This window comes from Streptopelia decaocto (assembly GCF_964273445.1).
Source record: "Streptopelia decaocto genome assembly, chromosome: 1".
In the NCBI taxonomy this organism is placed as follows: domain Eukaryota; kingdom Metazoa; phylum Chordata; class Aves; order Columbiformes; family Columbidae; genus Streptopelia; species Streptopelia decaocto.
The window spans coordinates 100,381,282-100,403,851 of NC_138663.1; the positions used below are offsets into that span (position 1 = coordinate 100,381,282).

Below are 22,570 nucleotides of genomic sequence, written 5' to 3' on the forward strand. Positions count from 1 at the left end.
TAATTCATGTTCTGTCTAGTTCTGATAACGTTCATGTTCTGGGAAAACTTTTCACAAAGACAGGTTATTAGTAGCATTAGGAGTACTTGATTGTGATTGTGAAATGGACACTGATGCTAGTATCTACAACATACTGCCTTGAGTAGGAGCCACCAGGCTTCTTGCTTGGTACCAGTCAGCTCCTTTGTTCATCATTATTCTTTGAATTTGCACTCCTGCATATTTAGGTTTTTTTTGGTCTTTTTATTGTGAGCTGTCAGTTTCAGTGTGATCTGAATTCTAGAGCAAGAAGAGCATCCAAATTATAAATTCTGAATCCTTTTCAGGAGAAGATATCAGTGTAAACACGAGCGTTGGTAGAAGTTGTTATAATTAGGCAGCTTTCGCTCTGGCAACTAAGAGTGACTACATGTGGGAGGAGTTGGCCTAACACCTAGAAACTTGTCTAGATGGCATCACTACAAAAAGGCACTTTCGGTGTCAGCTGAAGACATGAAGATGTGAGGAGTGAGGAGGTCACTCCCATGTCAGGGTGGGCGGAGATTTGGCCTTTCTGGGTGTCTTCTTGTGTAACTCCTCAGCAGGCTAATGCAATTACACACCCATAACCATTGATTTAGAAATGGTTTTTGAGTGGAGGCACAGGCATTTGGTAACAGGAGTACCTTTGTTGCTCTGCACTGTAGAGTTCATCTGTTTGCCACTAGTGTTTGGAGGTGTATGTTTAGGATGGAGAATCAGAAAGTCTCAGACAGGTCGAGCTAGTCTGTATCTCGATATGCAAATATTTAAAATGAGAAGAACGTCTGTTAACATCATAGGATGTTGTGTAGAAGATGTAATGGTTGTAGCAGTCTGAATGAGGTAAAGTGCTGTGATAATGCCACTAAGATGTCTCTAAGCCACCGGTATGGTGCAGCTGTGAAAAAGGCCAGTGTGGCTCTATGATGCACTAGACATGATGTTTTTCTAGAGCAAGGGAAAAATGCTAATAGCATTTCACAAAGCCTTCTCAAGACCTCATTTAGAATATTGTGTCCAACACTTTTCCCTTACAGTGAACAGAAAACTGGACTTAAATTGGAATAAGTGCAGACAGGCTACTAGGCTGGTCAGAACTACAGAGTATTAATCTTTCAAAGAGCGAATTGGAAAGCTTTTGTTGTTTAGCTTAGACAAATGAAGGTGGAGAAGGGATAAAGTTATTATTTTGTAAATAAATTTAGGAAAATGAAGGTGGAGAAGGGATAAAGTTATTATTTTGTAAATAAATTTAGGACTGTTTCAGCTAAAGCATAACCTTTTTTTCTGGTATTAATATTATAAATTGGTCCTGAATGAATTTAGACAAGAAATTATAAGAACTTTCCTCACCATTTCTTCTGAACAGGACAGTGGGGCAAAGAACCTGTACAGTTTAAAGCCTGAGTTTAGTAAACTGCACAGGCGATTTTATTCTGGAGTGACTATAGAAAGTTATGAGACAAATCTTTGGATTTGGAGTATTGAGGTCTCTAAGGAGTCTGAAGGGAGGCTGAAATTGTTTGTTTTCATTACATTTATTTGGCAGTAACAGTGTGCTTCAACATTTCCAGTGGTTGCTTGTGGATAAGTATGTTTTTTCTGCTCATCTCCCAAACTCTTTAATAACAATTTATTTTACTTGTCGCCTGTTCTATCCCCCATCTTCTCACATTCACCATGGAACTGGTAACAGAATCTGCGATCAGGAATAAATGACTTCCCCTGGGGAGACAGAGGATAAAATAGACATTTTAATTCCTTTTTGTTGTGTGATGCATGGTGCACTTCTTGTGATCATTTAGAAGAAGTTGTTACTTGGCAATTGTTAAAAAAATACTCAGCTATTGCAAAGATACAGGATATAGACAGAGCCCTCAAGCTCCATCTCTCCCTCGATAGTATTCTGTAATTATAGCCTTTCCTACAGCCATTTTGCCTTTTGTAAGGTATTGAGAAGCATTTTGTGATGTTTAGGGCACACGGAGCAGATATACTGTGGAAACTTCAGAACTGCACATTCATCATGTGGTTGTCCGCAGTTGCACATCAGCCCCGAAGGGACCATCCTGTGTCTCTGAACTGCAGAGGCACACGTGGAAATGCCGTGTCGGTCATCCAGACGAGGTGTCGTGTCCTTTCTGCTACTCAGACTTTGCTGCAGAGAAGTTTTTCTGTCGTGTTGTCTGAAGGATGTATGTATTTGTCTCCTCCTACGCCCCAGAAGGTTTGTTTTCATCAAGCGGTGCCTTGCTGTTTGGTTGTCCCTCTGCCTTTGCATTTTGCAGCATTTCTGTGAGAAAAAGGATTTCCAGGGAAACTGGCGTATCGTTAGACCTCAGATTGAAAGGGGAAACACAGGAGGAAAATGAGATGTGAAATTCTTTCTCAGGCTCTAAGTTTGGTTTTGAATTGAGTAACCAGAATGTGGTCAGGAAGTGGAGGATGATAAAGAGCAGCGCTTCCATTAGGTTGTCTTGTTTTTCAGCAGGCCGTGCAGCCTGGGAGACGTGTAGTGTTTATAGCGCATTCGTGGCATAGCTGCTTCCTGGTAAGTGTGCAGCAGGAAAAAGTGGTGTTCTTAAATTAGTAAGTGAAAAAGCAGATGGTAGAGGATGGACTGCAGCTTTCTAGATTTTATTCTGGACAGGATTTAAAGAGGAAGTTTCTTTTCAGCGTTTCATTGGAGGGTCAGATCAAAAAGTAAAATCTAATTTATTGGACTTTTTAGGCTCAGGCTATATTGTGCCACCAAACATTCACTTGACTGTGAAAATGGCTCTGTGCTTTAGGTGACTATTGTCATAATAAAAATTGATTATGATAGGGAATGACTGTAATGTAAACCTGAATATTTATAAAATGTGTTGTTAGGCAGTGGAGAGCTCTTAAGAAAGCGAACTAGTTAAGTAAGATATTATTCCTGCTTCTACTGATAACTTGCCGTGTGGTTTTTACACGTTATTTGAAACGGAGACAATTTTTAATAGCTCATGAATGTTACAATTGGGGCTAGCTGAACATCACTTTTTTTTTTCTCCCATAAAACGACTGTAACTCTAATTTAGGATTATTTCTGATTCAGAAATGAGTTAAGTTCAGAAGAGTGTACTTTAACTTTGACTAAATTTAATAGCCAATCTTTCAAAAATTGTAGGCATAATATTTATAGTGTAATAGACAGTCACAAAACGGTATGTGATTTATAATTTACTTTGAGATCAAACACAGAAAACATTCTAGGGAATACATTTTAATGGAAGTGGCTTATACTGTAGTGAATTTCTTTCCTGTTCAACACCTTACAGGTTGTCAATCTGGGGGGGGGGAAAAATGCACTGAGACCTTGTCTTTCATGGACAATGGCATGACAGCAACTGCGCTGTTTATATTTAAACTATCCGATTATCTCTAATACTTTCAGATGGTCTGAAGCAAACTTCTAGTAATGCCCTTCATGATGAGTTCCTATAATTAATAGTTCCTGAACTACCAGGCCTGCAGCACTTCCTCATTCCTGCAGCTCTCTGGAGTGTGAAGCTCAAGGATCAAAGAAATGTTAACTATGTTGGCTTTAGGCTGTACAAAGTATAAACCCAGATCACTTGTTTGCTGAGAAGTTCTAGGACTTGTCTGTGTGAGCAAGTTAACTAGCATCACTCAGGTTATTAAGTGCTGTAGTGATCACACTAAAATCCTCTTATTCTAGTAAGAAGAATGTTTCGAGGTGAGCTGGGCTTCTTTTCGATGAAGGTTGTTAAGCTAAAAACCTATTTATTACGAAAAACAAAACCGCAAGCAACAAAAACAACCAAGAAACAAAAAAACCCACCACCAACAAAAAAAACCACCCAGCAAAAACGAAATACACGCACACACCAAAAAACAAACAAAAAACCCAACCCAAACCAACCAACAAACCAAAACACACCAAACAAAACCCCCCAACAAACTACTAGACCCCTTTGTGGAAGATTTAAACTAGTACAGTGTATGATTCTGTCACCATTATACTGGTAAATTTCTGTGCTGGGAAATCATTAGATAGTAAGAATCTTTATTTTCCTTCAGTCTTGCAGTTTTTGGGGAGGCACAGGCACTTGTGAGGTGTAGATAGGGTGAATCTTGGCTTCACATGGGTAATTTGTGGGGGAAAATTACAGACTTTCATTTGGAAATGATTCTCTTGACCTTTCTGGCAAGGAAGTATGTGAGGGTGAATGAAGTGTCTTTTTCATCTCACTGGTGATGGAAAGTAGAATGTAAACACCGCAGTAGAAGGGATGCCAGGAGCTTGTGAGCAGGAAGAGAAAATAAACAGATGACAAGGTTTCCCTAAAGTGAGTGGACGCAAATACTGAAATTCATTTTATGGCTTTTGGTCGGTTTACCAGTGTTTTGTTCATGTTGTTGGGTTTGGTTGTTGTTTTGTTTGTTTGTTTATTTTTAAAATCAGCATCAATCTACTACTAATAGTTATAGATATTTACGTTACTGTTATACTAACAAGCAAACAAATGCAAACATGCAGATGAATAGGAGAGACTCCAAATACCGTTTTATGAGAAATGTTTAGGATCACCAGTGATAACTGGCTTCTCTGAGTTACAACCATTGGATTATTTAGGTTTCGAAGCCTAGTTTGAAGGGCACAATTCATATTGACAGTTCTCCTTCTTCTTCCGTGCGGTGTAACAGAGGTGGATTTGCAGGGTCAGGCCATACTAGTGGCAGGAGCCAGGCTAAATGAATCTCCTTCTGCCTTTGACACCAGCAGGCAGCGTACAAAATTAGAGAACAAGAAATAGTACAACCTTAAATATATTTGTGTGACTGACTGAGACCTCTTTGGAAGCAGTAAGAATAAATACTATCTTATGTTATCATGACACGTACCTTTCAATGTTGAGTGCGTATCAGCAAGATACAAGTATTTCAAATGATTTTATTTCCCTGCTGCATTGGGGTCCAAATAAAGATAATTAGATACCACTTTCAGCAATAAAGTGTACTTACCACAGTGTGGCTTAATAGAGAAGGAGTGATTTATTTGTAAATACTGCGTTCGTTGATGATATTGCATTTATAGTTAATGTTTACATATCAGATGCAAAAAAAAGGTTGTTGGAAGACTGCCTTGTCATAGTGTACATAAATATTATCCATCATTTCTTATTTAAATATTGAAAGTAACTTCAGTCTACTGTATTTCAGATAAATTGAGAGTTATTTGTTCTTCTTAGTTTCAGTGTTGGAAGAATCAGGATGCAATAGAAAGTCCACTTCAGCAGACACTTTCTAGCGCTGAGTCATTCATTCATTGGTACTCGTTAAGTAAAGCATGCTGTTATTAAATGGCTACTCAGTAATACAGTAGCAGCATAGAAGGAATATGTGCTTTCTTCACTGAGTCCACATCATTTCAGCAGAGATTGAGTTTTTTAAATCAGGAAGATTCAGTTGCACAGATTTTGTTACAGGCTGTGGGGATCTTAGAGCTTAAACCGCCAGGCTGTATGTGAATATTTCCCCCTGAGGAGAGGCTTCCTCCCCAGTCAGCCGTCGCCTCTGCTCCCTCACATGTGCTTGCAAACCCAGCACACATGCACCGCTCAGCCTCCTGAGTCCTTCAGTGCATGGTGCATTGAGGATTCAGGAACAGAGCCCATTAGTTGTTTGGGAGGAGTAGGATTTTGGACAGCAGCAGAGCACAAAGGTAGACAAGAAAGAACTGAGACAGCTGTTGTCACCATGAAGGATTGGGATTGCATTTGATGGAAGAGAAGCCTGGATCTGTGGCTCTGTTAGAGAAAAGGAGTGATGTGACCGACTACTGTCTTATCATCATGAGAAGGGGAAGTGTAGTGGCTCAGAAGGAAAAGTGGAGAAAAGCTCTGTGGTTTTTTGCACTATTTAGAAATAGTACGATTGGGAAAGAACTGCAAGCCTTAAGCAGAGGGAAGTTTATGAGCACATGAAACAAAATGGAATGTGAAGCGTGCCATGAATATGTGACACTGTGTGTATTTAAATGAGGTGGGGCTGGAAGAAGAGAGAATAACACTGAGAATAAGCTCAGGATAACAATTAACAACAGGTCTGTTTTTAAATCCAGTGTGACTCTTCTAGATTTTTATTTTTCCAGAACTATTGTCTTCTGGGAAATCAGCATACAGGTTACATCAAACAAGTTTAGAAATCCTAGGAAACTCATTGCAAAGATAATGTGAAGATTAATTTGAAGTTTTCACTTACATCTATTTAGCATTTTGCTTTATATTCACCTCTGATACACCAGTCCTGAACTGTATTAAAACAAAGGAAAAGTTCCTGCAGCATTTGCAGCACATGTGGTTTGTGCCACCAAGGTACTGATTATACTGTGCAGAAAGGTGATTGCATTCTTCACCATTTGAAACTTGAGTTGTATTTCAGTGAGGAAATTATGGGGAAGAGACAAACATGGGGAGATGAAAGGAAGAGGAGGAGCTGTGTGAGATAGGAGATGGTATAAAATATGGGAAAAGAAAGAATAAGGTAGAAGGCCAGATTAGTGGGAGGGCAGACAGGTTTAGGATACTGATATGTAAATCCACATTAGAAACATTCTGATGGCTAGCTGTTAGTTTTCCTTGCTTTCAAAAAGCTGGGATCACCTAACCTATACTAATCTCTATTAAGGCTTGTGTTACCTCTTCCAAATATGCCTGTTACAAATAAGGGTGAAGTCATGAGGTAATCCAAAGAACTATTTTTGTGTATTCAAAGGTGGGAAGAATGTTCTTAAAGAAATTCTCATCACATTTTAATTTATTATGTACTTGTGACTTCTGTTTGTGTTGATTTCCTTCCCTATTGTTACCAAGCCAAATATTGAAACTCTTCTAAAAATAAGACTTATGCAATAAATCAGCCGTCTTTTAATTCGCTTTGTTATTTCACATCTTGAGGGCATCAATCTCTCCTAACTCGTTTGCCATTGATACCAAACTGAGTGGGGAAGTGGACACTTCAGAAGGGAGAGTCACTCTGTGGGAAGACTTACATAGGCTGGAAGAGTGGGCTAACAACAACCTTATGAAGTTCAACAAGGACAAGTGTAATGTCTCGCACTTGGGAAGACATAATCCAGGAGTGCAGCATAGGCTGGGATCTACTGGGCTGGGGAGCAGCTCTGTGGAAAGGGACCTGGGTGTCCTGGTGGACAACAAGCTCAATATGAGTGACCAGTGCGCTGCTGTGGCAAAGAAAGCCAACAGGATGCGGGGTTGCAACAGGGGCATCACCAGCAGAGACAAAGAAGTCATTATCTCACTCTACTCAGCACTCATCAGGCCACACCTGGAAAACTGTGTTCGGTTTCAGCCCTTGCTATACAAAGAAAAGAGGTGGACAGGCTGGAGAAGGTCCAGAGAAAGGCCACAAAGATGATCAAAGGACTGGGAAGCCGCCATATGAGGAAAGACTGAGAGATCTCTGCTTGTTCAGCCTTGAGAAAAGACTTAAGGGAGACTTCATCACCATGTTCCAGTATTCAAGGGGTGGCTGCGAAGAAGATGGAGATTCCTTTTTTACAAGGGGTCACATGGAAAAGACAAGGAGCAGTGGGTACAAGTTACTCCTGGGGAGATTCCGATTGGGAAAGAAGGAAATTCCAAGACAGAAAATTTTCACAATGGGAACAATCAGCCATTGGAATGATCTCCGCAGGGGAGTGGTGGATTCCCCAATATCGGACACTTTTAAGATTCAGCTGGACAGGGTGCTGGGCCAGCTTGTCTAGACTGTGCTTTTGCCAGGAATGGTTGGACCAGATGAGCTGTGGCCCCTTCCAACCTGGTATTCTGTGAATTTGTAATTGTGTAAAATAACCCTAAATTAATTCTTAACCCTTTTGAGCTCCTCCCCCACAAAAAGGGAGAGTGTTTGAGGAAAGACAGGAGGATGCCTTTGGTTGATTCATACTTTCTGGGAAAAATAGGTGCAGGTATGCTATCATTTACTTTTCTTCTAGTGGAATAAAGATAAGCACACTTATCCTTGATAAATAGTGCCAAGAAAACCCTGTTCTTAATTTAAAACCCTTCCTCCCTCCTCCCCCCAATACTTAATATATTTGACTGAATGAAGGGCTGTTTTGTCTTCAGGAAGAATGGCTTAAGGACATACTAATAACTCTTAACTGAAATGTAGAGTGAGTTTAGATTGAGATTTAGACTCTATTTTGGTTCTTTGTAGGTTGTTGGTTTTTGTTGTTGTTGTTTTTTGTTTGGTTTGGTTTTTTGTTTTTTTTTTTTTTTTTTAATTTAGGAGTAGATAGTATTAATCTAATATGAAGACTGAAGTACCTACAGTCCACAAGGCCTTCCTAGAGTGGCCTTGTCATCTAAATATATAGATGCCTGTGTTTTTCAGCAGCAAGGGATTTAAGTGCCTAAAATTCTACTTCTGTGCAGACAGCACTGCTGGTTTGGATTGTCTCCTGCCCAAGTCCTTCTGGGATCCTGAAATTAAGTGTTCCTGCTGATTAGCCCTTGTACAGATTTCTTTAACGCCCAATCATTGGAAGTGAGTTCAGCACAAAGTGTAGCTTATGGCACACTAATCACAAAGACTCTGTGGGAACCAGGAAGGGAAATGTGGAAAAGCTAGAGAGCTGGTTGTTGAGAATAAACCTGAAAATTGCCAGGGCAAGGGGCAGGGGCAGGAGGTTGAGTGGGGGAGTAAAGCAGTGGGAAAAACACTGGAAGGTGAAAAGTAGTGTGGAAGAACCAGCAGATCTGTGAAGGGGACAGAAAGCTGAGAGATGGTGCCGAGCTTAAAAGGAAAAGTGAGGACATGAGGGCTGGAAGCTCATGGGAAATGGGCTTCTGCTTGCAGGGAGCAATGTGTCATATGAAGTTGGTGAGAATGAAGCAGTTACTGTAAAGAGGCAGGACTGAGATCAGAAATAGGAGACTGAGCCTGATGATAACGAGCGTGACAGGGGTGGTGGCACATTTCCCTGGGACTGACACTGGCACAGCTTAGATGAGAAGGAGAGGTGGCCAAGTTGTGAGGGAGACTCTGGGTGTCTGTGCTGAACAAGGTGGAGCTTCTCCTCTTCGCTACTTACTGTCTGCAAAAGAGCTGGAAGTTAAACCAAGCTCAGAAAGCTGTCTTGAGTAATGTTGTTAGAGTTACAAAGAACAAGCACTGCAAAGATGGGAAGGTGAAGAATTAAGGTTGTCTAGAATATGTTAACTGGGCTCCATTGGACGTTGGCTTCATTGGACTTTATGCTATGGTTTTAAATTATAGTATCTCAGAATCGTATGGTCTTTTCAACTGGAGCAGAAGTGTATGAAGAGTGTGCAGCAAGGGAGACAGGTCTTTGAAAACTCGCTTTCATTTGCTGTAGAAACTTCAAGACAGGTAGTGAATGGGGAAGCGTGCCGCAAGAAAGATGCGCCGCCTAGTTATGGCAAACAAAGAGAACTTCCCCAGGAAATTAGTTTAAAGTATTGTATAAGGCTAGCTACTCTGATAAATGAATTTTAGGAATCTCTGGTTGAGGGCTAAAGTCTGTAATGCTTCTAATCCAAAGTTTCATTCTTGAAGTTCATAGACTATGGGGATCATACGACATGCTTCATAAGGACTGTAATGCAATCTGTTGTTACCCTGACAGCACCAAAGAGAAACTCTGTGTCAGAACCAGCGTTTCTGTCTTCCCAGTGCTGTTCTGAAACAACACAGAATAACCTGGAGTAGATAAAGTGTAGAGCTGTGCTGTGACCATATGTAATTGAGTTAACATGCAGATTTTCAGGTACTCTCTTCTAGCTACTGTGTTCACTGAATGAGGTTTGGGCCCTGTAGAAAAAAATTGCACATTATAACCTAATAAAAATCAAGTCAGACTAGATATGAGCAAGGAGGCACACTTAACTCAAAATCTTTAAAAAATAAAAATTGGGAATTCTGAAGTCTTGACCTTAAAAATGTGTTAGTTTCCACCCCATCGGATGCCTTTGTTATTCTGAGATTTTAGAGTTGTTGAGGATGTAGATGTTAATATATAGCTTGCCTTCTGGTTTTGTTTTTTTTTTAATAGCGTGTTTTCCTTGTATTTGTCCTGGGAAAATCTGGATGCATAATGTGCAAAGGAAACTTAAAAACCAGGAAGCATAGTTACAGTCACTTTTTTAATTTCCCTTGACTTCTGGTGAAATCTTTGAAAACCTGTATCTTGCTTACTTTTTCAATTTATATATTTACTTGCATGATGGAGAAGATGAATATATATATATATATATATTTTTTTTTTAATCCAATATAATCGTAATTTTATTTTAGGTGAACTAATTCCATTTTATCTGTTTATATTCTGACCATGGTCAAAAGTGAGGCTGGGATTACTATTTAAAGAGACTAGTTTCAGTGGTTGTGTCATACCAAATGTCTTGCTTTTCTACTCTGTTATTGTTAGATGGGCTGCTCTAAATTAGATGGTCTAATTCTGGAAAACTTGAATATGTGCAGATGGACTTCTGTGTCAGCAAAGCCACACTTACTTAATTGGAGCTCCATATGTCTGCAAAAATCAATTCCATATGGTTGAATAGCACATTATGAAAATGTTTCTTTAATTCATACTAGTGCCAGAAGAAAGTAGACTAACTTATATTGTTGAGCTCTTCCTTACCTAAGTGACAGTGCACCTGTACACAAACCTTCTGTCAATTTTAAAGTGGTAATTGAATACATAGGATTTTCTTGTCACATGTTAACAGTTTTAAGGTAGCTTAAATCTGTGGCTAACAAGGCCTTAACTGTGTTGCTGTCTGTCTATATTCCTAAAGCAAGTGATGAAATGTACCTAAATCATACAATCTCACCTTCTACTAGGTCAAATATACATGAGGTTTCTCACAGAAAACTCTTTTTATTTGAGGTTGTGCTGAGTGTAATGTATATATATATATACATATATACACACACACGTGTGTGTGTAGAACTGGTCAAATAAAACCCAGTCTTTTTGCAGGGGAAAAACAACTTTGAGTTTGCTTCTCATCAAGCAAACTGATGGGAAATAATCCTGTTAGAAAAGCTGGAGATTTGAATTTTTAAATTGCTGACAATTTGGGCCCTAAGAGTTAATATAATCAAGAGGTGAACTTATGAGGAGTTATGTAAATTAATGTTGTCTTTATTTTTTTATTGTACACAGGTACCTAAGGATAAAACTGGCCTGAAGGAAAAATCTGGGGGAAACTGGGGAGCTTGACTGTTCTTGCACCTGAGTAAGTGAATGCTTAGCTGGAAATCAACTTTACAAAGTGTTGAAACTGTTAAATATTTTTCAGCATCTCTGTGGCTAATCGCAGGTCTGTAACTTGAGACAATACCTTGGCTTTTGAATTGAAAAAGACTAGGAGTACTAGAGCTAGCTAAAGGAATGTCACATAGAGCCTTCAGTGCTTAGTGATAGGTTTGCATTTTATTACTGCCCCTAGAGCCTCCATAAATTTAAACATGGATTATATGCAGGTTTTCTCAGCATTTTGGTGTTTTGCCTTGTCAGTTTTTTGAGACTAATTTCTGAGTCTGAATGACTTCTCCATTTCTTAAAGTTAAATTTGATCTTGCTGGTTTGTGATGATAATGAGGCACTGAGATTGAGCAGGAATGAAGTTGCAAAAAGGGGCCAGTTTAAGTATGAGGTCACCAGAGGATGAAGGCTGAGAAGATGACCTTGTGGTGGCTTAATATGGTTGTCTTGGAAAGGGTGAACACTCATTTCATGTTGTTTGAGACAAAAACTGTTGTCTTGGTTGGGTTTGCTTCCATTAAAATCGTTGGATTTGCTTCCATTAAAACAGGACAGGGACAGCTTTTCTTCATCAGCTTTGGTGGTGCATGTGGCAGACATTTCTAGGCATCTGATGGTCCCCAGTCCCAAACCGAGTCTCGACAGGTTCCTGAAAAGGGAGGAAGAATATTTTTTAGTTATCCACCTGCCTTCCTTTCCTGGCAATTCAAGCATTACTCTGGTTACAATAAGTCATTTTACATGTCAAAAAGGTACTTTGTTGTATTATTCAATGTGTTTATTTATTCATATGTATTCATATATGAAATGCATGTAATATTAACAAGCAGATAGTATAGTATTGCATGAAACTTCTTTCTACTGCTAACATATTTGCAATAATGGGCAAATTAATTGAGTTTTTTGAAACAATTGCCAGAGCTGGAGCATTTCTTCCTGCTGGCATTTATCACGCTAAAAGAATTATGTTTAGTTTTTCAGTAAGTTCAATATCCTTACTGGTATCTACATTAAATTTTACAAACTCTACTTAACAACTGAGAGTCTCTTGATTTAATCTGGTATAAACTTGTTATCAGTGCATTTTATTCCAGATCTCTGGTTTAATCATGTTTTTGTACTGAACGCATTAACTTATAAATTGATATCTGTCATGTGATTGCGTAAAAAATATATTTCATTTTGCTGTGTTTATCTCTTTGTGATAGAGGAGTAGACAAAAAAGTCTCTCATTGCTTTTGGTATTAAAGAGAATTAAATATGGAACTCAAAAATACACTGGGCTTTGTGAGTTATACACACATAAGACTCTTCATTCAGAAACACGTTGTGGCAGCATTTATTATAGCATTATCATTCTTTGATTTGTACGTTAGGGAGTGAGTCACAAATAATGCCTGAAACTGTATTAGAAGTAACTGGTTGCTTTCCTGTGCATTTGCAGTTCTCGTTGAAGTTCTGGTTCTTGCAAATATCATGCCATGTCATACTTGCACTCATTGTGCATGGGGTTAGAAGTTAGTTCTGTGGACTAGTGAACAGGTGAAAGGTTTATTAAAGAAGTTCAGTATTCTTAAATGATACTGGCATGTTTTGAAATCAAAATTGGCTCAACAGCTCTGTTTTAAATCCAGCAGGGACCTTCAAGAGAGGTTTTTGCCTTGTTTCTTTTAACTTCTGTACTAACACACAGCAAATGTTTTCATTTATTTCCTGTGTTATCAGTCCTACTCTGCATATTTTACTCTATTGCCTTTGACAGTGATGAAAGACAGGTATTTCCTGACCTTTTGTCTTTTGGGTGCTACATGAGCTCAGCTGTTCAATTCAGGAATATTTTCTTCTCCTGTCTTGTTCCCATTTCTTCATTTAGAATGCCGCACTAGAAATCCCACGTGCAATTGCAATATTTTTGGAATTATAGTTTAAATTTTGTTATTGTGAACATGAGGCAGGAGCTCGCCTGTGCAAAAGAAAGGTAGTCATTCTGCTGGGCTTGAGGATTTGTAGGGGTAGTGACTTCTGCCTTGCCAAAGCAACCATGTCAGTGTTATGTTACTTTTTACTTGGAAAATTGTCCTTAATTGCTTGTTTGAGGAAGGCCAAAGTCAAGAACAATTGAACTAAGAGATGGGGATAATCCAATTAAATTGTATAGTCTATTTCTTTATGAATATAGGATTGATCTGTACTCTAATTTAGGTGTTTTATCCAGTGTATTATTTGCCAGTTATTGTAGTTACTTCATCAGCTACAGATTTTCTCATTCAGACTTGAAATTGAGTGCCCTGGGGCAAGATTTTCTCAGTTAAGCATGGAAATGGCCTGGCCTTGTTTTTGAGAGCATCCTGCACGTAGCTGCTCTTGTGCCTGGTGTTGCGGAAAGATCAACGGGTTTGTGCAGATCTGCATCTGGGTTTGAGGCAAGATAAAACACATCCTTGACGCAACTTTCGGTGTACCGTGGTGTGTTCTTTTTCAGGAATCAGGGGGTCATAGTCCCTGCCGTAATTGGAGGCTCAAGTGAAGCCAGCTGGCTCTGTTGCTGCGGCCCGTCGATACTCTAGGATGAAGCTCTTCAGCTTCTTTTAGCAGTTAATTTCAGGGAGATGGTTATTTTTTTTGTAGATCATAAGTGTATAACTTCTGACAGTTTTAAAAGATACCACAGGCTCTGGTGTTTGTAGTCTGGAAGTCTCTGGGGGTTTAAAACTCTTTCTCTACAGTATCTTTCGTACAGAGATCAATTAAGTTTCTAATTAGAGTTGTATCAACTTAGCATCTACTGAAATCCTAAAAAAGCTGATGTTTGATGGGAAAATTTTAGAAGGTTTTTTAATCTTATGAGAAATTTTTGATTGAGGATTTTGTTTGGTTTTTTTTAGTATTTTTGAGAGGGGTTCTTTGTTGTCCTGGAAGTGGTGTTCGAGTAATGGAAAGTTCCAGTAGCTGAAATTTTAATAAAAGAGAACAAAGCAAATTTATTTAAACAATTTTAATTATTAAAGTAGCTTGTTCCCAGACAGCTAATGGAACTGTAGTTGCAACCATCCCCAATGCTTTCTGTCTTTGAAAGACAACTTACTTTGATCAGACCTAAAATGTTGATGAAATTTAATCACAAAATTGTTTTGCCCAGAGCAAAGTGTCGCAGCCTTTCATTGGTGTTCAGAAAATTGTACATCACTAAACGTGAAAGGTACCAAAGTCCCGTGACTGGCCTCAGCATTAAAATATATAGTCACTTCTGCTTTATGAGGCTGTAAACTGGATAATTCATCACTAGTGGTGATCTGGAGGTAGACATAGGCTTTTGAAGAACAATACGTTATATTACAAATTCCTTTGGAGGGGGAGTGTTTGTTTTTAGGGATTCCTGGAGAGTGGAAGCCTGCTATGTTGGTATTGTGTGTGTAATAAATCATGTACTTTGCCTAGGTTGTGTTTTTTTTTTTTTTTTTCTCAAAGGTCTAAGACCATTCAAACATTCTGTCATAACAAGAATAACAAGTAGTATCCTCTCTGCAAACACAGAACAGGGGGGAAAATTATTATTATTTTTTAAAGTGTAATATTCTCACTAGCTATATAAATAAATTGTAGTGTCCCACAATTCACGTGAACAGCAGTACAACTGTATTGCTGTTGTCTGACTAACTAACAAGAGATGAGAAGAAAAGAGGGGCTGACAAGGGGGATATATATCGGAGATTGGCATTGTGTTATGAATGAATTTCCACTGTGGTTTTATTGGGGGGGGAGGAGAGCTCATTATAGGAGGCTTCATCTGTTTGCTGCTCTTCGATATTTAGAAAGCAATCTTTAGTGATCCTTTTTTCCAAACCAGCTCATGCAGTAACTGGCAAAACAGAAGCAATTAGCAGTGTAATCTCAAAGGGAATCTCAAGCTTCACTTTAAGTGCAATGATTAAATCCACTAAAATGATAACCATTGCTGCCAAGAACTCCTGTAATTGGTCACTAATGTATTTTGTTGTAGCAGTCGATAACTACTAGATTTCATGCATGTAATTAGTAATGCATACACGTTTGGTCAGTAAAATTGAAAATCCTAATAACTGAGGCTAGAGAGGGTGAGAAGGAGCATAGAGCTGGTGAACTGAAATAGCGCTCTGTTGATAGTACCTAACCAGAACTGTATGCTTCAATAAAACAAGTGTCCTACTGTGCTGGAATACAAATGGGCTGTCTGTGGCAGGATACAGCAAAGACGTTGGCAGAGAGGGATTTGAAAGCTTCTGGCATAATGTAATTGAGTTGGCCATTTCTTTAAAGATACAGCAAATTGTTTGCTGTGGCGTTCATCATCATAAGGAAGGTCAGACAGCTTGCTAAACATATGATACTCATAATAAAAAAGTAAAACGGTGACGCTTATATTTAAGTACAAATCATGTTACCATATTTGTAAAAGCTGTGGAAATGAATGGGAATATTTTTGGTGGCACAGAGGCATTAGTAATCTAAGTAAGGCTGTAATTCAAGAGGAGAAGAGTCAGTCAGGGAAAAGACCCCCAGAAGAATTCAGCTAGTGAGCAACATATGATCCCCCTGACTTGAAAGGATAGTAGGTGTTTTGGCAGGAGTATTGCTGACTCTCTCTTTTGATCACTTCAGGGAAGATAAGCTTGCACGATCCTGTTTTTTCGCTTTTAAGAAAACAAAGGAAAAAATAACAAAGAAGAAGGACTTAAGGAAATCTTTAAAAAGAGACAAAATCTAAGCTGAAGCGTTGCTGATTTTGTTAGTCGGTTATGCTGTGACAGAACAAGATGATGCAACAAGCGGTAGCATATCTGAACTGTTAAATGAAATGCTCAGTATTGGTACACTGGGAAACCCCTCTCCAGTCACATCCAGAACACCGAATGTAAATCGCGGGATGACAGGGGCTTTGGGCCACGCAGTGATGCCTCTGCAAATGAGTAGCTGTTCGCTTTTAGGTCCTAACACATTCAGGAGACTGGCATTTTGATTTCTTGCACCACTGCACCACTGATAGGGTTGGAAATGGGAATCAAAATAATTAGATTGGATATATAGATCCCAGCAAACCAGCTAAGAAAGCGGCTGGGTTGGGGAGGGCTGCTCTGAATTCTAAAATGTGCTGTTGCTTTTTCTATGAGAGGGTGAGGGTGGAAGGAGTAAACTAGAGTGCAGATGCTTGCCATTTATATTCAAAGCATGTAACAAAATAATTGAATATATGCTTCCTCCTATTAAAGCCTGTTAAAATCACTAATAAAATACATTAGCATTATATTAAAAAGAGAGCACAAATTTTCAGGTAATATATCTTAGTTACAGTATGCACAGTGTCCAGATAGGCAGAGCGGGAAGTAATGACCAGAAATAATGAAATAATGACCAGAAGAGCACAATAAAAATACCTGACATCTAAAATCACCTGGGAATCTACACAGTAGAATTTTAAAGAAAAAAGAAAAGCATCAGAAAACATGCTAACAGAGAAAACATACATCCTCTATAAATTTAGGAGGACCTGCCCTCCTGACTTTCCTGGTTAAATAGAGTCTCTAAAAAGCAAAAACTTGAAGAACTGCCTTTTGAATAAAGTCTGAGAGAGAAATGTGAACAGGTGCAAAATGACAAAGTGGGGAAATGAGAAAGTGGGGTAATATTAATAGTTTACAAATATCTAAAGGAGGAATTTGCACAGCAGAAAAAGGAAGAAATTTTCTATCAGATGCGGAAACTCAAGAAGGAATAAATGGAAGGCGTTTTTTTGTTGTTTTGTTTTGAGTTTTTTGTGTGTGTTTTGTTGGTTAGTTTGTTTGGTTTTTTTAATGGAAAATATTGAGTGACTAGCAGGAAAGGCTTTTTGGAGGGGAACTACTATTGGCCTGTGAAAAAACTGCCAGAGGGAATACTGCAAAGCTACTGCTGGACAAAATAATAGAAAACGCACTGATGGGAACACTCCTGTACCAGCAAGGAGAAATGCCTTAGATGGCGGAAAGGTTATGATTTTAGATTTTAGATGTCAGGTGATTTTAGATGTCAGGTATTTTTATTGTGCTCTTCTGGTCATTATTTCACGTTATGCTGCTCGATTGTAAAGATAGTGATGAGGAACGGCAAAGTGATGTCTTTTTGTTTTGGTCTCTTCAAGCCCATAATATCTAAAGCTCCTTCAGAAGTTGACATTTGTGTATTTTGAGGGGCACTAGGCCCATACTGTACAGCTTGCACATAAGTATACCATTCACTGATGTGATGTTTTGGTGGAAGATTACAAGACTGACAAAATGTGTATTTGCTATTTACATGGAATGGATGATATCTAACTAGTGTGGAGGTGTAATGTGGAGGAGCACTACTCATACCTGAAGCTGAAAGTGTTTGGACTTACTCGGGAGAGATCTTGGCAGTTCTGGAGGAGCTCATCTTTCTGGTAGGAAACTGATAAAATCCAATCTGTTTTGCCAAATAGAGACTGAAATTGTGAGTTGGTCATTGCCTGGTAGTAAGTGTGTGAAGATTTATGATATGAAAAGGTTCTTTTGTTTGGAAGTCATGGAAATAGAGAGATGTACTGGAAATAAGGTAAAGGTAGAAGAATTCAAACAGGAAACAGACTTTGTTATTCCTCCAATATTCATATCTATTTTAAAGCTGGAAAATAGTTGAAACTGAAATGAGGAATTGTCCCTTAGATGAAATTTTTACATCATGTTCAGATGAATTTCTAAAATACAGATTTCTTTCAATGTTTCAAGGTTTCATGCCACATAGGAATTGCATGTTTGAGTTTCAGAACTTGTGTTATTGAGGAAAACCAGTCAGATAATGTACTGGTCTCTTTTTGTCTTCATGCTTATGAAGGTCTTCAGTTAAGGTTAGGGCTTTCATACATGCAGATTATTTAGCTGAGATGATGTTCATATGTTTGTGGAGGACAGTTGCAACATAGCAGTTATTGTGCAAGAAACTGAAAAAATAGTTCAGTGGTTTGCCCTGCTCCAAAAGGTGCCTCTCTGATGCCTTCTGCCCAGTGCTGGTGGTAGGGCAGATAAAACATACAGCCGACTTAGGAGCCTAGTGTAGGGACTGACGTTCAAAGTTTATTTGAATGCTTGGGACTGATGTTTTATAGAGAGAATTCAGAAAGAAAAGTTATTTTCATTTTTAATAATTTTTTCCTTGACCTCTATCTGCAATAAAATTGGCTGGCAGTATCACAGCTCGTCTAAACACAACATTTTATTAATGGTAATAATTCTACAGAAGAACAAATGGAGTTTGGGAGAAAAGAAGACATGAAAGAATTGGAGCTTTTGTAGATGAATAACTTGCTGAATGTGAATGAAGGCAAATGCCACTGACTTGAACAAAGAGATCAAATTAAATACCTTGCGCAGGTTCCATAATGTCTATCTAAGAGGACTGCAACACTTGATCCTCCATGTTTTGACTACTGCCATTCAGTCAAAAGTATAGCAGTGTATTTTACACAAGCTGTAAAAAAAAAAAAAAAAAAAAAAAAAGTGTATTACACAGGTAATATTTTCTATACTGTGTTAGAGTGTGAAATGCTATTAAATATTTCCTGCTTAATGTATAAATAGCCTCTGATATGAATTCTAGGTAATGGAAACACCTTACATATTTCACTACCACAGCATAGCATTTGTTTTGTTTAGGAGACCTGCAGATGGCTTTAATCTTCTATTTTAAGATATTAAAATAATATGATATAAACAGCAGGATGTGCCACGTAGCTAACTTGATTGTGCTGTAACTCAGAACAAGCTGAACTGCTTCTTCCTTGTCAGGAAGACTTTTCTATGCTTGTTGTTGTCTTATCCTTGGTTATTGGAACCACATTTATGTCCTTCTTCTACAATAATCTTCAGAACTAATTATGTTCAGTGAATATCTTACCCCTTGCAACTTTTCACTACAAATGCATGTTATATGGGATGACTTCTTTTGCTGTACAACTAAGGAACTCAGCTCTTCATTGTTCTGTGTTGTACTTGCTTTTGAAGGCCATCTGAAAATGGATAAGAATATTCAAATTATTTTGCATTTTCTGATCTCTTATGCCAACATGTGAAAACATGGTGAGTGGACTCTTGTAAGATAGTATACAATCAAGGAAATTTTTAGATTCTTTTTAAACTGGTGGAGAAGTTTTCATTTGCACACAAACTTACGTGTAAAGTGATTCATATGGTCAGTTATAAAAATAAATACCATGGCTGTGTAGCACTCAGATTTACCAAAGGATGTGGTGGTGTGTTTTTGTATTTTTGAAACAAACCCCATTATTTTTATGTGATTTCAGAGGAATGTGTGTTTGAAAATTGCTTTGTTACTGTAGCCTTTTTCAGGCTTTCGAAGTATTATTTCTTAAATTAATAATACCATTCTGCTACCCATGTATTTGTAAAAATTTGGCTTGTTAGGAAATGGTAAGTGACAGCACTGACATCTTAGCTCCCTACACCTTGGGAAGGGCTTCCCTTATTTTCTTTCTCTGTGCCCCTCTCCAAGAACAAAAGCAATATGAAAATGCAGATGTTGAAAGGCATGAAAATGTGTTTAAAGTATTTTCCTTCTGTCTTGGAACAATGGTTGCTGACAGCAGAAGGCTTGCTTGTTAGTTAAAATTAGATTTGAATCATCAGTATAATAGCAGTAGGAAATTGTAGGATGGAAGGGTGCCAGGAAGCTGATCCATAATACATCTGCCCTTTCAGTGCACGTAAGGTGGGCCCTAAGGGACTTCAGCTGGCTCCTCAGTTGAGCGAGTTTGCCACATATGACAAGTCACAGTTACAGTTTTAAGCATCCTGGAAGAAAAATACTTTATACCTGGGCAAAAACCACTTAGGTGGGATACCCAGCATGGGCACAAGCAGAACAATGCAAGATGGCCGTTACAACTTTGCCTTCCTGTTGCTTCGTTATGTCACATTTAATTGGGCCCACACTCATTACCTCTCACCTCTCACAAGGGTTCGGGGTGAGGGGGAAAAAAATTCTGTGTCTTGGGGCTTGGTTTATTGGGTTTTATGGCTGTAAAAACACTGCAAAATTTTCATGAGCTAGCTTTGGGTAAATCAGAGGATGATGCTGCTCTGAAGCTGCATCAGAGTCAGCATCATTCTGCCTTATTCTGTTTCTCCTCAGCTGTTTTAAGGCAGTCTGGTACCCAATGGCTTCCTTGCTGTGATTATCCATTGGCTTTGCAGTAACCCAGTCTGTGGAAGATGATGACCTCTCTATGCACCTTAAAACCATTCACAGAAATGGCTGTAATTCTGCTGATGCAGAATGCAGCTGCCCATTTAAATCTCTTTTTCTTACAGAGGGGCTGGTTATGTCTCTGCTGTGTGTGGGTTTCTGGTGTGGTTTTTACACTGTTTTCATAAGCAACTTGGTTCCTGATTACTTCAGGGAGTGCTTTTGCATGATATAATGGTAATGATATCATCTGAAGTGCTAAAGCTACTAGTCCTCTAATTTAAATTAGTGCTAGTCAGAGATGGGAAAGCCAAAAGCAGGATGGTGCATGGGAGAGGGCTCTGCTTTTGGAAATTATTTAATTTGCTCTCATAACAAAATAAGAATTTTCTGACCTTCAGGTCATGTGGCTATTCTTGTTCTGGGTGGCAGAGTGGAATCAAAGTGGTTGTGAAGGAACGATCAAGGAGGAATTTTAGTTTAAGTGTTTAATGATGTTTAGTGCATTACTGATCTCTTCATCAGTGCTATGAAGGCAATCAGACATATTTTAAAATAAATCTACATAAATAACTGGCTTATAATAATGCAGCATTGGTTTATAACTTTTTATATCATTTGTTTACATCTACTACATTTAACACTCTCTCCATTGTATGTGTGTATGTATCCATCTATCTGTATATATATGGAGTTTATATATATAATGTTTATTTATTTTAGGGAGACATAAGCAGTTTTACAGCTGGACTTTATTGTTTATAGGTATTATTTAATTGTTGGAAAATATTTGGAAGACACAGGACCACCATAGTTTCATGACTGTGGTATTGCAAACTTGATTGTCCCCAAGAGAACATGGAGTGTTACCTGAGCATGAAAGGCCACCTTGAGTTGACCTGCTTGTGTGCTCAGCTTAGAGACTGCAATCTGTACTCCTGCATGTGTACCAGCTAGAAGAACAGTGAGTTATATAGAAGACTTTGCTGAAGGTTACTGATGCATTTGTTTTTGAAAAAATGGAAGGGGATTGATATACTTTTTTTTCCCCTGGTAGAATGATGTCAGGTAGGCTTCAGGTCACCCAGATGATGGTGGTTTGCACAGCTCCATTGGTAGCTGCTCCTACTCTCTGTTTCCAGAAATGTAATTCAAATTTTCTTTTCTGTACCCTGAGTCCCTTATTTATTGTTACATCTTTGCTGATTAATTTAAGTGCTTGTCCTCTTTGTGATCTCCTGTGTCATATTTGTAGACAGTTGTTTGCCACCTTTCTCAAGACAAGGTCAAGAGCCATTCCCTGAAAAAGTCCAGATACTTGTGTCATGTAGAGCCTTTTTGTAAATGTTCTTCCTGTTTGTCTTGTAGGTGTCTATAAAAGTACGGAAGTCTAACCTAGAATATTAAGGTTTTTATGGCCTTACTACTTACATTCTAGTTCAACTCAGTGCATTGTGATATTGCATATACTCTTAATCATACTGTTAGCCAGTATCATCTTTAAACATATTCCATGTCCCCTGGGCGTCTACCTACCATCTGTTACTTTATCCCATTAGATTTCCAGCAGATTTCCCATTTTCTCTTCAGCATACTGTGCTGAAAAAGCCCTCCGTATAGTTTCCCTTATTGATCTCCCAGTTTGGTCTTAATTACACAGCTAATCAGATTATGGCGACTCTTTCTATTTCTCACCTCCCTGTGCTTTCCAGTTTGAACAAAATCTTACACTGGGAGCTGATTCTCTTAATTTCTGCACACAGGTACTTATGTTTGTGCAGGATGAGTATACAAGATTCTTCTAAACACAGTTTTCTGTTGCATTCACTGCACGGTGAAAGTAAAAGACTTATGTGGAGCTGAATTCTTCACAACTTAAGGAGCCTCTTGGCCTCTGCTTCCTCCTGTGGGGCCATGGGAACCCGACTCTTTGCAGATGGCCTGAGCTGATTCGGATGCAGCAGCTCCAGAAGGGCTGGTCCTGCCCTGCCTCCCCTC

The 22,570-nt window shown here is 38.7% G+C and overlaps 1 protein-coding gene across 2 annotated transcripts in view; it reads left to right on the forward strand.

Moving 5' to 3' along the window:
• The window catches only part of TBL1X (transducin beta like 1 X-linked), a 199,214-nt gene that overhangs the window by 46,965 nt on the left and 129,679 nt on the right, over positions 1 to 22,570 (forward strand). Inside the window, exon 2 of one of the 2 annotated variants that reach the window (XM_082047623.1) lies at positions 11,237 to 11,309. The exons of the other annotated variant lie outside the window; for it this stretch is intronic. The gene's annotated coding sequence lies outside the window, so the exon portion shown is untranslated. The remainder of the gene's footprint in view (positions 1 to 11,236; positions 11,310 to 22,570) is intronic. 2 annotated transcript variants of the gene reach the window in all.